General features: G+C 35.5%; 1 long non-coding RNA gene across 2 annotated transcripts; it reads right to left on the bottom strand.

The window, feature by feature from the left end:
- Nucleotides 1-7,846: 7,846 nt before the first annotated feature.
- Nucleotides 7,847-14,241, bottom strand: LOC149392039 (uncharacterized). Of its 2 annotated transcripts, none has more exons than XR_016300352.1 (7): nt 12,801-14,241; nt 12,580-12,722; nt 12,270-12,390; nt 11,814-11,919; nt 10,577-10,951; nt 8,538-9,896; nt 7,847-8,351 (listed from the first exon to the last, which is right to left on the bottom strand). It is a non-coding gene; the product is annotated as an uncharacterized LOC149392039 (long non-coding RNA). The 2 variants fall into 2 exon arrangements; XR_016300351.1 differs by having other exon boundaries at nt 12,806-14,241.
- Between the last annotated feature and the right edge of the window lie 943 nt (nt 14,242-15,184).

Genomic DNA, 15,184 nt, shown 5'->3' with positions numbered 1-15,184 from the left:
GACAAGTGCCGTTACTTGAAATTCTGATAACTCACAATTTTTCTTGTATTATTGTGGTAGTATTTATAATTTACTTTTGATTTTTTTTTAAGGAGTTTGAAATTTTCGGTTAAGCTTAATTTTGTAATTCAAAATCTTTATGACTTTTATCGTGGGGAGTTTTTATTAAAAAAAAAAAAACAACAAAAAAATAGGTGGTGGTTCTAAACCAAACCACTTGTAAAACCCTTTTTTGTACTAGCGTGTTTACGTCCCAAGAGGCTGCTATAAATGGTAAAATTAATTCCTTTTTTCTTTTTGTTGCATCCGCATTGATTATTTCCCTTGTAGTAGTTACTATCGAAGAATAACAAAGCGAGATCGGTGCTAGGTAGAACTCCAAATAACACACACAAAATTATGAAGAAATCAAATAAACTCATAACGAATAAGCTAGAGATAACTCAGTGCAGTTGCAAAACATATGGAGAAGAGTAGAGACTTGTACTATGTCTACGTAAATGTCATGCAATATATTCGATCAGTGACCAGGTCCACCGGCGCTTGGTCCTGAGTGTTTTATCCCTCCGAGAGTTTGCGCCACATTTTTCGGAAAGCTGTGACCTTCGCCTCCTCCGCTGGGGCCTCCGGTTTTCACGGCTTCCATGAACATCTCGTCGAAGAGAATCTCGAACCCCTTGCTCATCGAGCTCTGATGACGAGGCAGAGGACGAGATTCTGACACCGAGCCAAGGACAAGAATGAGTACGAAGAAACTGATAGTAGTAATCTTGATCTTATTTCCCGCCATTTGGAGATAATGAGATTTGATTAAAGAGCTGAACTGTAGTTATTGGAGAGAATGGCTAAAGAGTATATTGTTTTATGAGTGATTATTGGACGGTTAGAATTGCCTCAGTTGAGACCTTATTTATAGCGAAGGCATGTGTGTAATATCATTCTATGTTCAAGAATTACTAGTGGGTTCATTAATTTTTTTAATAAAGATATTTGACCATAATATGACTGCTCAGACTCGGAAAAAGTGTTGATCAAATGGGTATTCAAACAACACGTGGGTGGTTTGAATGAGGATATCCTTTGAATTTGACGTCACGGAACTTTCCTTTTGAGGGATGTAAAGAAGAAAGTTCAGTTAATTAGATAGTTGTTGTTGTAATGCATTAAAAAAACAATGCATTCATTATTAAATTACATCGTATGAAGAAGCATTTTAATTGCCTTCAATAACTAAAGAAGAAAATTCAGTTAACTACTTAGGTTAGTTGTGAGCAGTTAATTCCGGTCAAAGGTTAATTATTAACCAGTTAATCGAAATTAACCGATTTAATAGGATATAATTAGGTTTGACTATTTGAATTTCATAGTTAATATTAATAGGGCAGTTAATTATAGATATCGTAATTGGTAAATGATAATGAACTATTAAATGCATTCGAAAATTGAAAGGAAATAGATCACACCTGTATTAATTAGTAATGCATAAATTTTATGACGCCATTATTAATTAAAATGTTCAAAAACAAAATTTGTATTATAAATTATCACGCCTATTATTAATTGAATGCATAAATATAGCAAATTTTGAATGAAAAAAAAAAAAATAGTATTAAATACAATGGTTATTTTTATAAGAATTAAGGGGTGGGGTGCATGAATTTTATTAAATTTTAAACCATGGTCTAATTTAGCAAAAAGATGTAAAGTTATAAACGTTTTGGAATTAAGAGAAAATGACGGCATAAAGATCAAATATTTACAGATTTTTACACTTATATGTTCCCATTGTTAAAAAGTGGTGAGAAAAGTATCCAAACTCGAAATTTTGTCCCTCTGTTATTACATTTGCTGTTAAATTAAATGTTCAAACACGTTTTGAATATCTAATTAGAAAAAAAAAATTGTTAACTAAACTCTCTCTCTCTCTCTCTCTCTCTCTCTCTCTCTCTCTCTCTCTCTCTCTCTCCCTCCCTCCCTCCCTCCCTCCCTCCCTCCAACCCACCATTAACGTATTCCATCATCACCATCACAATAGATCAATTGACAGTTTAATCGCACAAAAAAAAAGTTGAAATCCACAGAACTTGAATCAAACTCCCGTTAGCAATATATTTGAATAAACCAATTGAAACACATAAAACAAACCAATTGAAACAATAACAAAAAGTCAATTATGTTTATATATTCATTCAAACACAACAACAAAATTGTTATTTGAATTCATTTACAATCAAATCTTCATTCCTAAACCATATATAGCGAATCTTAAAAAAAAAAAAAAAAAAAAACAAAAAAACAAACAAAAAAACCATTGCTAGTAATAACTCCTGAGAATCACAAGATGTTGGTGGTGACGGTGGTACAAAACCATAGCCGAGCATTCTTCGACTAGGCAAATATTGCAATGACGAGTTCCGATCACCATCGCTGTCATATATAGGACTTCTGAATCTCAAATCTTCGGCGGAGAATCACGCCTGAGGCGGAGAGCGATGAAAGAATCGCTTCGTCAAAAAGGAAACCAGCGACAAAACGCCTTGGTCTCCTTTATCGGGAAGAGCATGGCTCTAATCATCGATGGCGCGTGAGAGATCCGATAGTAATCTTCGATGAGATCGTCAAATTCTCGTCGGGAAGCTGGCACCTCAAAATGGTGGAGTCTCTCCGATCTTCACCATTAGCTTTGTTCAAACAATTAATCTTAAAGAAAAATCAATATTTGAAGGGACAAATGAAAAAGAGTGAGTTTTTTCTTTTAAAATTATATATTAAATATTTTTAAAAAATAATTATTTAATTTTTTTATTTTGTATTTATTTTTCTCATCATATAGTTAAAACCATCCCAGATGTTGACACGTGTTTGAACATCTAATTTAACGGTAGAGGTTGTAACGGAGGGACAAAATCTCGACTTTGGGTACTTTTCCCACCACTTTTTAACAATGGGAACATAAGTCTAACAATTTGTAAACATTAAGTTTTTATGCCGTTATTTTCCCTTGCATTAATAATCTATATTACCCATAACAATACTTACTTCTCTTCTTACGAAATTTTTTTTTACATAACTCAATTCGTTTATATAATGAAGCAATGAGATCTATCATAGTCACTATATCTCTTAAAAAAACACTCTTATAAAATAGCCATGAATTAAGTACAACATAACATATTTCGATATGAATACCATATTCGGAATACCCTTTTCATTTAATTTATCATAGAATATGATTTCATTTACTATTATTCAGCTTAGAAAATGTTAAATTACTATTTGGGTCCTTTGGGGGGTCATGATTCACGATTAATATTGATCAAGATACAAAAGTGTTTTATTAGTTGTGTTTTTGTTTTTACTAAAAATTCCGCCAGAGACAATTTCCTAAGAAAAGAGAAAACATAGAGTGTGTTGGTGGAATTTTCAACTTATCAAGTAAAGAACATAAGAATCGATTTCTCAAGCTCTTGTAGACTTTTAGAGAGAAAAATGTAATTTAACTTGGTTAGCCTTGGTTTCTTAAGAGAAATTGTGTGAGAATGAGTAAATATTTCTCATCTCATTATAGAGATAATGAATGTAGATTATTTATCTTTTTTGTTTGATCTTGTGTGGGTGGAGTAATTTTTCTGTTTGTTTTTTGGATCTCAAATGTGTTTGTGAGAAGAAAGCAAAAGAGAATAGTGAAGATAAATTTTTTGCCTAGGTTTTTATTTTCTTGAGAGAAAATGTGGAGTGAATAGGGTATTTATAGTGTTTTGAAGTTGTGTTGAGGGTTGTTGAGGTGTTTTGCGTCAATGGCATTGCTTGCTCATATAGACCACCAGGGTCTGACTTTGAGTTCTTTTTGGAGCCATGCTCGTCTAGATCGTGAGAGATCTGACTTTGAGCTTTCTGGCTTGCTCGTATGGATCGCGAGAGATCTGACTTTGAGATTTTTTAAGTTGTACTTGTCTGGATGGCGAGGGATCTAATTTAGAGCTTTTTGGCTTGGTCTTTTGGATCTTGAGGGATTTGACTCTGGGCTGTCTCCGAATCGATGAAGTTGATCCAGCATGGACCGTAAGTTGTTGGGGAGGAATACTGAACCCGACTTTGGCAAAACTTTCCTGGCATCATGCGAAGTAATTTGAGCAGTGCAGCAACCCGAACCTCTTGTAGATCAAGTTAGTCACTCTTTCGGCTAAGCTCATTGGAACCTCTTGGGGTTATAGTTTTGCCTGTTTTGTGACTAACTCGAGCTTTTCGAGATTTTAAGTTGCTGCGCTTCTCATCATAGCTTTTATAAGGACCTCTTGGCATTTTTTTCTCGATGATATGTGTATATTATATCTGCTTATATGTTGCCTCGTGGAGTATGTCATGTTAGCACGTTGTGTTTAGTGAGAATGATTAAACCACGAGAATCTATCTATGTGTATGTGAAAAACTTGTGATGATGACTAAAAATGTCTAAAAGGTCATCATGTCTAAGAAGATTGATTGATATTGGATTTGATCCAAGAATATTGGAGTATATATGTTTTTAGATCCAATAGAGTTTTGGAAAGAAAGGCAAATGTGGGTTTCTAGTCCAGGTACCCAGATTGGTGTCGCAATATATGAATAGCATCACCAAGTTTAAATCTTCTTTTTGAAGCAAAGGAAATTAATTATGATTTAGTGTAAGAGAAAGAGTATGAGTTTAATGTTGTTTTAAGTTTGATCTGTATGTACTTTGTACTCATGCTAAATGCTAGGAGTGGTGAGTGACGAGGGTAATAAAAGTCAAAAATGAAAAATGAGGATGTGAATTTTTTTTTCTTTGTGTTGTCGGAATTTATTCCGGTTAAAAAAAGGCAAAATAGAATGACGAAATTATGATGATTCAAAAAGTAAAGTAATTCAGTATACATTCTTAAAAGAAAGAAAGAAAGAAGTCGTCTTGACACTAGACGAAAACAGTACGTGCGACGGTTATCCGTCTTCCTTAGTTTTCTTCTCTTTTTTATTATTTTAAGTGAAAAAATTCAATTTTTTTTTTCTGAAACTAAAAGTTGCCGATAATTCGTTGTTTTGACAAAAATCAACAACAAAACAAAAAATCTTTCTTTCATCAACTGGAGGTGATCCGGAAATGACTTTCCAAGTAAATTTCGGAGAACATCGTCATTTTGAACCATGATAATTTTCTTAAATGACGTAATTTACAAATAATAAGCAAGTAATGCAAATCAATTAAGAAATTTTTTAATTAAAATAATTATAACCGATTACCATGCCAATTTTCAAGGTTTAATCGGAACAACTAGTTTTGTATAAAAATTTCCATGTCATCAGTTTGAAGGTTAATTCCAACGTGTTTTTGATAGTTTAACTTCTCATAAAACATAATTCTCAATTCATGTACCGGCCCACCATTCTAAAAAATTTGATAGCCACACCCTTTTGACAAGATGATTATTAAGCCTGATATGCACAAAAACTCTTAGACAAGTTGGTTATTTTAACACTCCAGACAACATTTTTTAAATATAATTCAAATGGATATCATATATCTTTTATTAAAAAAACATGCATTTTTTTATGTTAATGAAAAATGAATTCTAAATCTTAAAACATAAGTTATTTATATAAAGAAAATCACATATAAATCATAGCATAAATGATAAGTTGGATACACTTAATTTTTACATTTGATACGTTAAGACTCCGTTTGGAACCCGGAAAATAGGAGGGAAAAGAAAATGAAAATCCCTCCTATTTTACTTAGGTTGTTTGGATTGATGAAAATATGGTAGAAAAAAAATATGATGAAAAATACGAGGGAAAGTGTATAACTAAAATGAGGATTTCATTTTCCTTCGAAAATCAAATGGAAAATGAGAATCTCTCCACATTTGTCTATGAGAGGATCACATTTGTCTAGGGTAAAAACGTAACTTTTTTAAAATGGGCAAAAAATGTAAAAAAAAAAAAAAAATTAGGGGGTCTAATTAAAAAAAATTCAAGGGTAAAAATGAATTTTTTAAAAAAAAAAATGGGTCAAAAGTGAAAATTTTTTAGGGTAAAATTGTAAAACTTTTTAAAAATGGGCAAAAAAAATGTAAATAAAAAAAATTTAGGGGGTCTAAATGAAAAAAATTCAGGGTAAAAATGAAATTTTTAAAAAAAAAAGGTTAAAAGTGTAAATTTTTTAGGTTAAAAATGTAATTTTCTAAAATTGGCAAAAAATGTAAATAAACTAGTCTCTTCGTTACTTTCCCGTCAATTTTCTCTCATATTTTCCATGACTTTCAAACACAATTAAAATTTTGACTTTTTCTATTATTTTCTCTCACATTTTCATTTTCTCTATTATTTTCACTTTCTCTCTTATTTTCCGGGTTCCAAACGGAGCCTAAACGCTTCTATTTGCGAGCCATGTTTACGTGAAATAACTAATTTTTTTTATCATCTTCCTTTAACCTGGCCACCTATATCAAAAACATAAAGACAGTACTTGGAGACAAAGGAAATCGCTACACTCACTGACATTCAAAACCGAGAAGCAACAAAATTAAAATAACTAAAACCAGCAAAGTAAAATGCTCCAATAAATATTGCCACGAGGAAGAAAATTTGAGATCAACAAAGCCAAAAGAATCACTCAAAACATTTCTAAAACGCCCAAATTTATACAAGCAGTGGCGTACTTAAACTAAAGACAATTTAAACAGAAGCACAAAATAATAAATATATACATCGTGCATCATCGTATAAGAATTAATCATAATGTAAGAATAAATAAGATATGTCTATCATATCACGCACTAGGAGAGTATATAGCAACCTGGATAGAAGCACACTGTGTGTAGACATAAATAAAAGATATCATATCACCATCACACACACAAAAAAAAAAAATCACACATGACAAACATACAAAACAAAGATAGCAAGCTTAACAAGAAACAAAGGGCAGACAAAATCAAATTAATAACCAAAAATTCACATAGGAGACAAATATAAGATGTTAACGAAAGGTAAACCAAAAAAGTTCACGCTAACAAGACATGATGGAAACCTAGCATATCTGAGACAGATAACCCATCACTTCGGACATGATCACTCTTGAAATTTTAATCACAATCACAAGTCAAAATAAACAAATAAGAAACTAACATTTTCACACAATCACACACAAACCACATTTAAAATAATTGCCCAGGGAAACAAAAACAGAAGCAGTGTAATTTAAAGCCACATTTAAAATAATTGCCCAGCTCGTTAAAGACCAAGTAAATTAGACACAAAATTAGAGAGGAATCACTAGACACTACAAAGGGGCCAACCTACAATATTCATACGAGATAATAACATAAAATAATAAAGATAAACAGTCAGTACTCCACACACCCTAAGAGATTCAGTCATAAAGAACCAAGTAAAAAAAATCCAAGAGATTCAACCATAAAGAACCAAGTAAGGATCTAAGATATTCAATCACAAACCAAGTAAAAAACATCAATGCAGTGCAACGAAGCCAAGAGACATAATATGAATATTCCTGCAAGCCCAAAAGTGATTTGATACTTGACCTCCACGGTGACCGAAAATAGAAACCTTTCTCTCAGAATGATCCATAATCCAAGCATGTTGTGATGGTAATATAGCGGATCTCCCAAAAACGTATATGTATGCCATACTCAGAAACAAAGAGTTCTCTCATATCAGAATTCCCATTCACACCGATCCTCACAGCCATAAAACGACCATTCGAGACGACCAGAAATCCAAATATCAAAGCCCACGTACAAGCAAGATCGGTAACCCAGCCATTCACACCAAAAAGATACGTCAACCAATGGCTCATTCAAATCCTCAATAACCAAAAAAGAATGCACAAAATATAAGCAATCAAACAAATACATAAGCCCCCTGAAGTCAGTACGCGGCCTCAAAACATAAGCAACCAAACACGGAAGATAAGCCTCTTGGAGAATTAATACCACCGTGACTCACCGGAGAGAAGAATCCGTACAGAAAAACTGAGAAACAAAAATCCCTGAAGATCTGAAGATACTGAAACCAAATAGATTCCACCGATTAATCAGTGGCATAACCAAGTGTTGCACTAGGATGACAAGAACCTTATATAAGAGAAACCCAACAGAATGAACAAATCAACATCAATCGGTATAAATGCCCAAACCCTCCTGGACGGAGTAATAAACATAAAGGAAATTAACCATCTCGTACACGAGCAACCACCAAAGACCAATACCTTAAAGCAACTGAGACCCAATCCATGAAGATATGTCATGCTTGAGTAAGAGAGAAGACCACAAAAAAAAGAAACAGCTCGGCTTGATCAAATTTACGAAACCATCCTGTAAAAGAAATAAGAGATAAAGTCAAGCCAATATACCATCCTGACATAAAATCAACGGAACATATATATACCAAAATCCAAAGCATTAGGTTTGTCTTTATTGTACTGCAAAAAAGCTAATACCGCAAAAGTTGAAATTAAAGCACAAGAAGACATTACTCAGCGGATAAAGAAGTGATATTACCTGATGATTCATTGATCCTACTTAAAGAGTTTGAAGGCACAGAAAAACAGAGGTAATTTGTGCGTGAAAGAGAAAAGTACTCCTAGGAATCGTAGCACCGTGAGAGATGGTCGTATCCACAGGAAAATAAACAACTGTGTGTGTGAGAATTACTTGCAGACTAAGAATTAAATTGGTACACAATCCAAAGAAGAGCGAACGAAACTCAGCAACAAGGGAATTGAGTCCTCATTGAGGATAGCAGAGAGATTCAGAGTCCAGGGATAGAGAATGTCAAACATAGCCCAAGAATCAAGGCGTTACTTGTAGACAGACACAAACAAATAGGGTCAATTCGCTCTCACCATTTCATATATTATGAATCAGGGAAGATAAAAAAGAAAAGGTCTAGACAAGAATGTGCAAAAACTAAGATGAATTTCGGCACTTCATTCTGACCATTATCTACTTTAAGTTGGGTTGACAATCAGCAATAGTTACATTACCGAATCTGTCCAATGGATGACAATGAACGCCCCCGGGAACCATTTGGCTAAGGTAAGGTTTCAGAAGCCCCGAAAATATTAGAAAGAAAAAATAAAAGAAATATATAATTATAGGAAAAAGGAAAGGAAAGCGTAGGTGAGCATAATTATGTTTAGCCTTTTGGCCTCTGTGCCAACCTGATGCCTTAAAAAAATTTGAGCTCCCCAAGTTTAGAGAAACTGTAAGTCAGTGAACAAATTAGTTAGATTAGATGTACAATGGAAAAGCAAACAAAGCCCTATTCTAAAGGAAAATGTGAAACATCTAGAATTCTTTAAGCCAAATAATATGGATTGAATCACATATCAAATTTCAAACTAAATAATCAGGTACCATATGAGTTGCAAAAGCTCCTTGCAACCCAGCTATGTAGCAAAAAAAATTACAATTTTTAAACAAAATTTAAAAGTATATGACATTCATAATCAATTGGATTATATCATACATACTCACCTGAGATCCCGCCCCCAAAATAACAAGTTTATCGAGGGCGTTGTGAATAATCTCATAAGAAACAGAAAATCATTCCAGGTTAATTGGTTGCAGATCTATAGTAGCAGCAGCCGATAGTGCTGCACACAACAATTTATCTGAAAAAAAACAATACCCATCCACCAACTACACAAACACAGCTTTTGGCAAAGGTTACTACAAAATAAAACAAGAGACTGTTCACTTACACCGCCTTATCGAGTGTTGAAAGCTTTACGTCCCTCGGCTTTTATTTCCTTTACCAGATTGCCACCTTTCTCGATCTGACCTTCCTTGCAAAGAGTGTCGATCTCACTCGGCAAAGAACGAGCCGAAAAAATCATAGCCCTCTTCTCTCAAAGCCTGTGTAAAGATATAAGGTTGGAATCGAATGTACAACAGGGCAAAAAAAAAACGAAAGAAAAAAAAAACTCCCTATTTACAGCTTTCTTTGTTCGATAATGTGATAGAACCCTACTCTAATCAGATACGTATAGCAAGGAAGGTATAAAAGAAAAAGGACTATATGTATTGATAAAATGGTTATGATGTTTACAAATGGGTCCCTGGCCTTTCGAGAGGGCCAGTGCTTTGTATCGGAAAATCCCAAAGTTGACTAGTTGATTGAATGCCCTCCTAATCCCTCATTATTTCCATTTATAAATACATAGGAAAGTAAAACCCCACCCTGACCTAACAATTTAAACCCTAAATTAATTAATAAAAAGCCGAAAGATAATAAAAGCCTTTATTACCCTAGACCCAGGTCTTATCATAATGACACTAGAAATCTCTCAACCTTTTATTGTTCTCCACTTTCTCATCATCCTTTGATTCAAATACTGATAACTGTGTATCTATCTTGAGCACAATAAATTGATATGATGAGCAACAAATTTTTTTAGGTAAAATGGAAAAGTAATATGACGAGCAACATCTTGATTATATTTTTTAAAAGTAAAATGGCAACAAATCGCTTCAAAGTAGTAGTAAAGCACAAGAAGAAACTTTGTCGTCGAGGCATAAGAGAAATGATACAGTACCAGTAGGTCCACCGTAACCACGTTCACGTCTATCTCGAAATGAAGTACTGAAAAACACATCAATGTTAAGTTCTATTTGGTGTTACAATACTTGGAAAGAAGAAAAAATGAACCAGAGATCGACTAGAAGTAACACAGATCAGAGCGCTCCAACTAAAAAGAATCGAGAGACTGAGCACACAGACACGCCTGCAGTGATATACATGGTTCATTGTAGAGTGAAAAAATTACGTCAACGGTTACGTTGTCAAGGTTCTATCAATTTATATAAACAAAAACAATCAAACAGAACGGACAAAGATGAAGAAGTTGAAAACCTATCCTGTTTTGGCTGTTGGAAATCGAGTGAAGTCATCCTCCCAGCCAATTAAAATCCTAATTCAAGGTTGAGAAGAGAGAGAGAGAGAGAGAGTTAATATACCTCCAAAAGCTTAAAATATATATATTATTGTACAAAAGCTGTGATAAACACCAAAAAAGAGAGTTTCAGATCAAAATCCAATCTGCTTTTCACTGAGTCTCCCATTCCGGCAAAATTTCTCGCCACGAGAGAACTGCTCTCTCGCACCTTCACGACCCTCTTTTGATGAATTAACCACACAAATACGAATTTGTAAACTAGTATGGCCATGAAATTTCCAGCAAAGAGACAAATATTTGTTTATAAAACGAACACAGCGCCCAGTGTATATATTTGCTCCAAATGTTTCATCACGTATTTATTTGGAATAATAATGACAGTAAAGTAAGATTCATTTATGTTTAGCAAGACGCCAATTGGCTAAAGCCTACCTTATTGTACAGAAATTTGAACCATGATAAATCGAACACATCTACCAGTATGTACATTGAGATATCAACACACGCAAAAAATAATCAAATAATAAAAAACGAGAGTAAAAGAGAGAGAATGGTTTTGCATGATGTTCAAATTCATAACGACTATTTTTTTTTCTCAAGTTAGTTCAGGAAAAAACTCAAGGAATTTTTGGCCAAAAAAATGCAGTTATTGTTGTTTGAGAAGTGAAAAGTGCTTAGTTTGTGAGCTCCTTTTGTGAGATGAAACATAATACTTAGGCAAACATAACTTCATATTGCCATCTCTTATCTTGATATGCCAGATTAAGAAGATGAGTTCGTAAACAAAGACAATAAACAGAGTTAAGTTAAGAATACATGTCAATAAGATTATCTCAAGCGAGAAGAGTTAGGATACATAAAAATTTAAACAAATTACCTTAAAATCTCAATAAGTTTCCTCCTCACGTTATGTCCTTGTCCTAACAGACGAGGAGGACGGTCTGGTCAAACTGGAATCTCGTGTTCAAAAGCCTATCCATGATCTACAAAAAAGAACATAGTTCAAAAGATCTTTTTATTGAATTTGACTTTTGAGAAAGGATATAAATTTTGCCAACATGAAAAGAACATGTCAATAACAGTCTGTCACTCGATGAACATTGTCTAACATTGCGATTCAAAATTCTTATAAAACGTATGTACTTCTTTTATTATTTTATTTTGCAGATTACTTCTCTCTGGGTGATGAGCTAAGAAACCACGCAATTCAAAATTCCACGAGTCACTGAAGGCAGATACAATGCAACTGGTTCAGTACAACATTGGTCAGATCTCGAGACCACACATAACATATAGAAATTTCCAGTTCTGAAATTATGTTTGTTTCACATACCATAATATGCAGGTCACGACTCGTGAAGCGTGGTCCTTCCTTCACAGCAAAACAGTACGGAGCAGTGAATAAGATAAAGCTTGGATCTAAAGCCCAAGTCCTCCTTCGTGTCTGGAATGTTCTGCAATAGTGTCACAGCAAACCCAAAATGAAATAAAATAAAGCACTAGAACATTGTCAATTACGTATGATATTAGATACACTGTGATAATTTGGATAATGTCTTATGTTTACTAATCTGAGAGTCAAACCAAGTATTATAATAACACTTTTAGAAATCAGTAAATAAAATAGGAGATTGTTCACTAACACTGGTGGACTAATTGAGTGTTGAAAGCTCTATTTCTCTTGGCTTGAGGTTCCAGTCTTTCTCGATTCCGACCGGCCTTGCAAATCGCATCGATCTCACTCGCCAAAGAACGAAGCAAATGAATTAAACCCATCTTGCGAATCCTGTGAAAGCTATCGAGTTAGAAACAAATACACAACAACAGGGCAGAAAATAATGAGTACTACACAATAAATATATACAACACCGTCGGCAGTTTCTCTGTTCCACCAAGGGCACGAGTGAGTACAAGGTTAGGGACCTCGCCAAGACACGACCCGGGGTTTATGCTTTGCTTTCTAGGGTTAAGGATTTGGGGGTTTATTGAGTGTTGAAAGCTCTATGTCCCATGAATCGGAATGAATCAAAACTTTCTCGCAAAGCCAGTGTAAAGATATGGGTTAGAAACCAAAACACAATAGGGCAAACAAGAAAAACAACGAAGGATAGTAATAAAATAAAATAAAAATACTCCCTAATCGCCAGCGGAGCTGATTGGGGATTGCGACGGTGGAGTCAAACGAAACGAATTAGAGAGAGACTGAGAGGGGGTTGAAGGGTTTATTGCATTGGTTTCTAGGGTTTTTAGGGAAACTCTCCCTAGAGATCATTGGCGCACTGTTTCCGGCACCGAAGCCCCGACGAAAGCTGTGATCCACCGGCCGGACGGATTAAAGGAGGTGTGATCTGGCAGATCAACACCACCACCTCCAAGAGGAGTATCCGCGACCCAAACACGGCGAACTTCCCTCCCAGGCTCGGCCGAAACTGGAATGGACGGGTCAAGAGACTTAGTCTCCACAGCCAATCTCGCTCTCCACCCGCGCTTTAAGCCCGATCACCGCCTCCGGAATTCCGACAGAAGCTCGCCGGACGGGTTGAGATCTGGTGGTGGTGGTTCGACTGGCCTCCGGACACACCGCAGATCGAAACCACCACCTCCAACCTCGGTAGAAGATTGAAGTACCCGTTGGAACCGGCGAGCTTCTTGCTGAGGACGAACAACCTTATTATGCCGGAAACGGCGTCGAGGTTTGGCGACGAGGCAGAGAGGGAATGGCTGGGAACCAACGAGCCAAGACGGTGCAGTAAAAACCCAAGATTTCCTTTTCATGCCGAAGCTGAAGGGAAGGGTCAAGAAAATTGTTGTCTCCGCAGCCATTCTCGCTCTCCACCCGCGCTTTTAGCCCGATCACCGCCTCCGGAGCGCCGAAAGAAACTCGCCGGACCAGTTGAGATCTGGTGGTGGTGACGCAATCTGGCCTCCGGACACACCGCAGATCGACACCACCCACTCCAGCCTCGACAGAAGATTGAAGTACCGGCGAATCGGCGAGGTTCTTACTGAAGTCGGGCGCAGTAGATTAGCCTTGCGATTCCGGCGACGACGTCGAGGTTTGGCGACGGGGCAGAGAGGGAATGGATGTGAATGAAAGTACTGAGGATGTGCCGTTGTGCCGTAAAACCCTAGATCGTCATTTACGCGCCGGTGATGTATTATATATACCACCATAGTCTTGGCGTCCAATTAACTTTCCCTTTCTTTCTCTCTCTCCTTGCCGTTAGATTAAATTTTGATCCAACGGTTGTATTATGTTGTTTTGATAATTGCCGATATTTTATCTCAATAACGATACAACACCAACAAAATATACCAACGGATATATAATCTTATAAACGCGTTATATTTATTATATTTTAGCCAACGCCCAACGGTATGTCTGTATTGTAAAAAAGGAAACAAAAAAGAAATATCTTCAGAGGACTATCCCAATCAGTGTTCCTTCACAGACATCTTCGAGTTTGAATATACCAGTATTTGAAGTTTTGAGAAAATATGTACTCTTAATAATAGTAAAACACAATAAAATGACTTCTATTGCTACTTCCAATTTAGACATGTTCTCACTCTTTCGAAATCTTAGTTGCCCAATTTCTGAATCTATGAACTATGTCTGAATTTTGTAGATACAACAATTTCAATGATAGTGCAATAATAATAATAATAAAAAAGTCGATTTCTTATGTTTTCATGGTAATCATGTCGATTTCGACACATAAATATATTTACGGATCGAACCTGGTGGGCCCGGCAGACGAGGTCGAGATGGTGTTTGTTGAGGAAGTCGGCGACCCTGTCTGGTCCGAAGGTGTAGGAGACGCCGCGGTCATTGTCGGCCCAACCTATGATGTCTCTTATCAGGGTCGGCCCACAGGAGATCGCACAAGAACGGGGACGTCGATGGGCCGAACGACAACCGAACGACAACTAACGAAAAATGTAGCGTTTGTTGGCCGCTAGGCCATCGACAGTGAGGACGCCCGGTATTTAAAATCTTGATTTAAAATATATAATTAACGAATTAGCCAACTTTTTTTAAAAATAAATTTGACTTTTGAATCTTTGATCCAACACGAAAAATTGATTGTACAATTGTCTTCTAAAATTTGGGTAACATGAAATCTAGCACATACCTTCGTTAATAGTCATCACATATGAAATATATTGTTGAAAGATTTTGTTTTCTTTTTACTTCGTATAAACATACACACTACCAAACTATTATATTAATATTTTGTAGCTAAA

The sequence above is a fragment of the Urtica dioica genome, chromosome 7 (assembly GCF_054948205.1).
Source record: "Urtica dioica subsp. dioica isolate 48M chromosome 7, U.dioica_male_clone48M_v1_H2, whole genome shotgun sequence".
Lineage (NCBI taxonomy): Eukaryota > Viridiplantae > Streptophyta > Magnoliopsida > Rosales > Urticaceae > Urtica > Urtica dioica.
The sequence above is the reverse complement of the archived record's forward strand: the minus strand, read 5'-3'. Positions and strand labels throughout refer to the sequence as shown.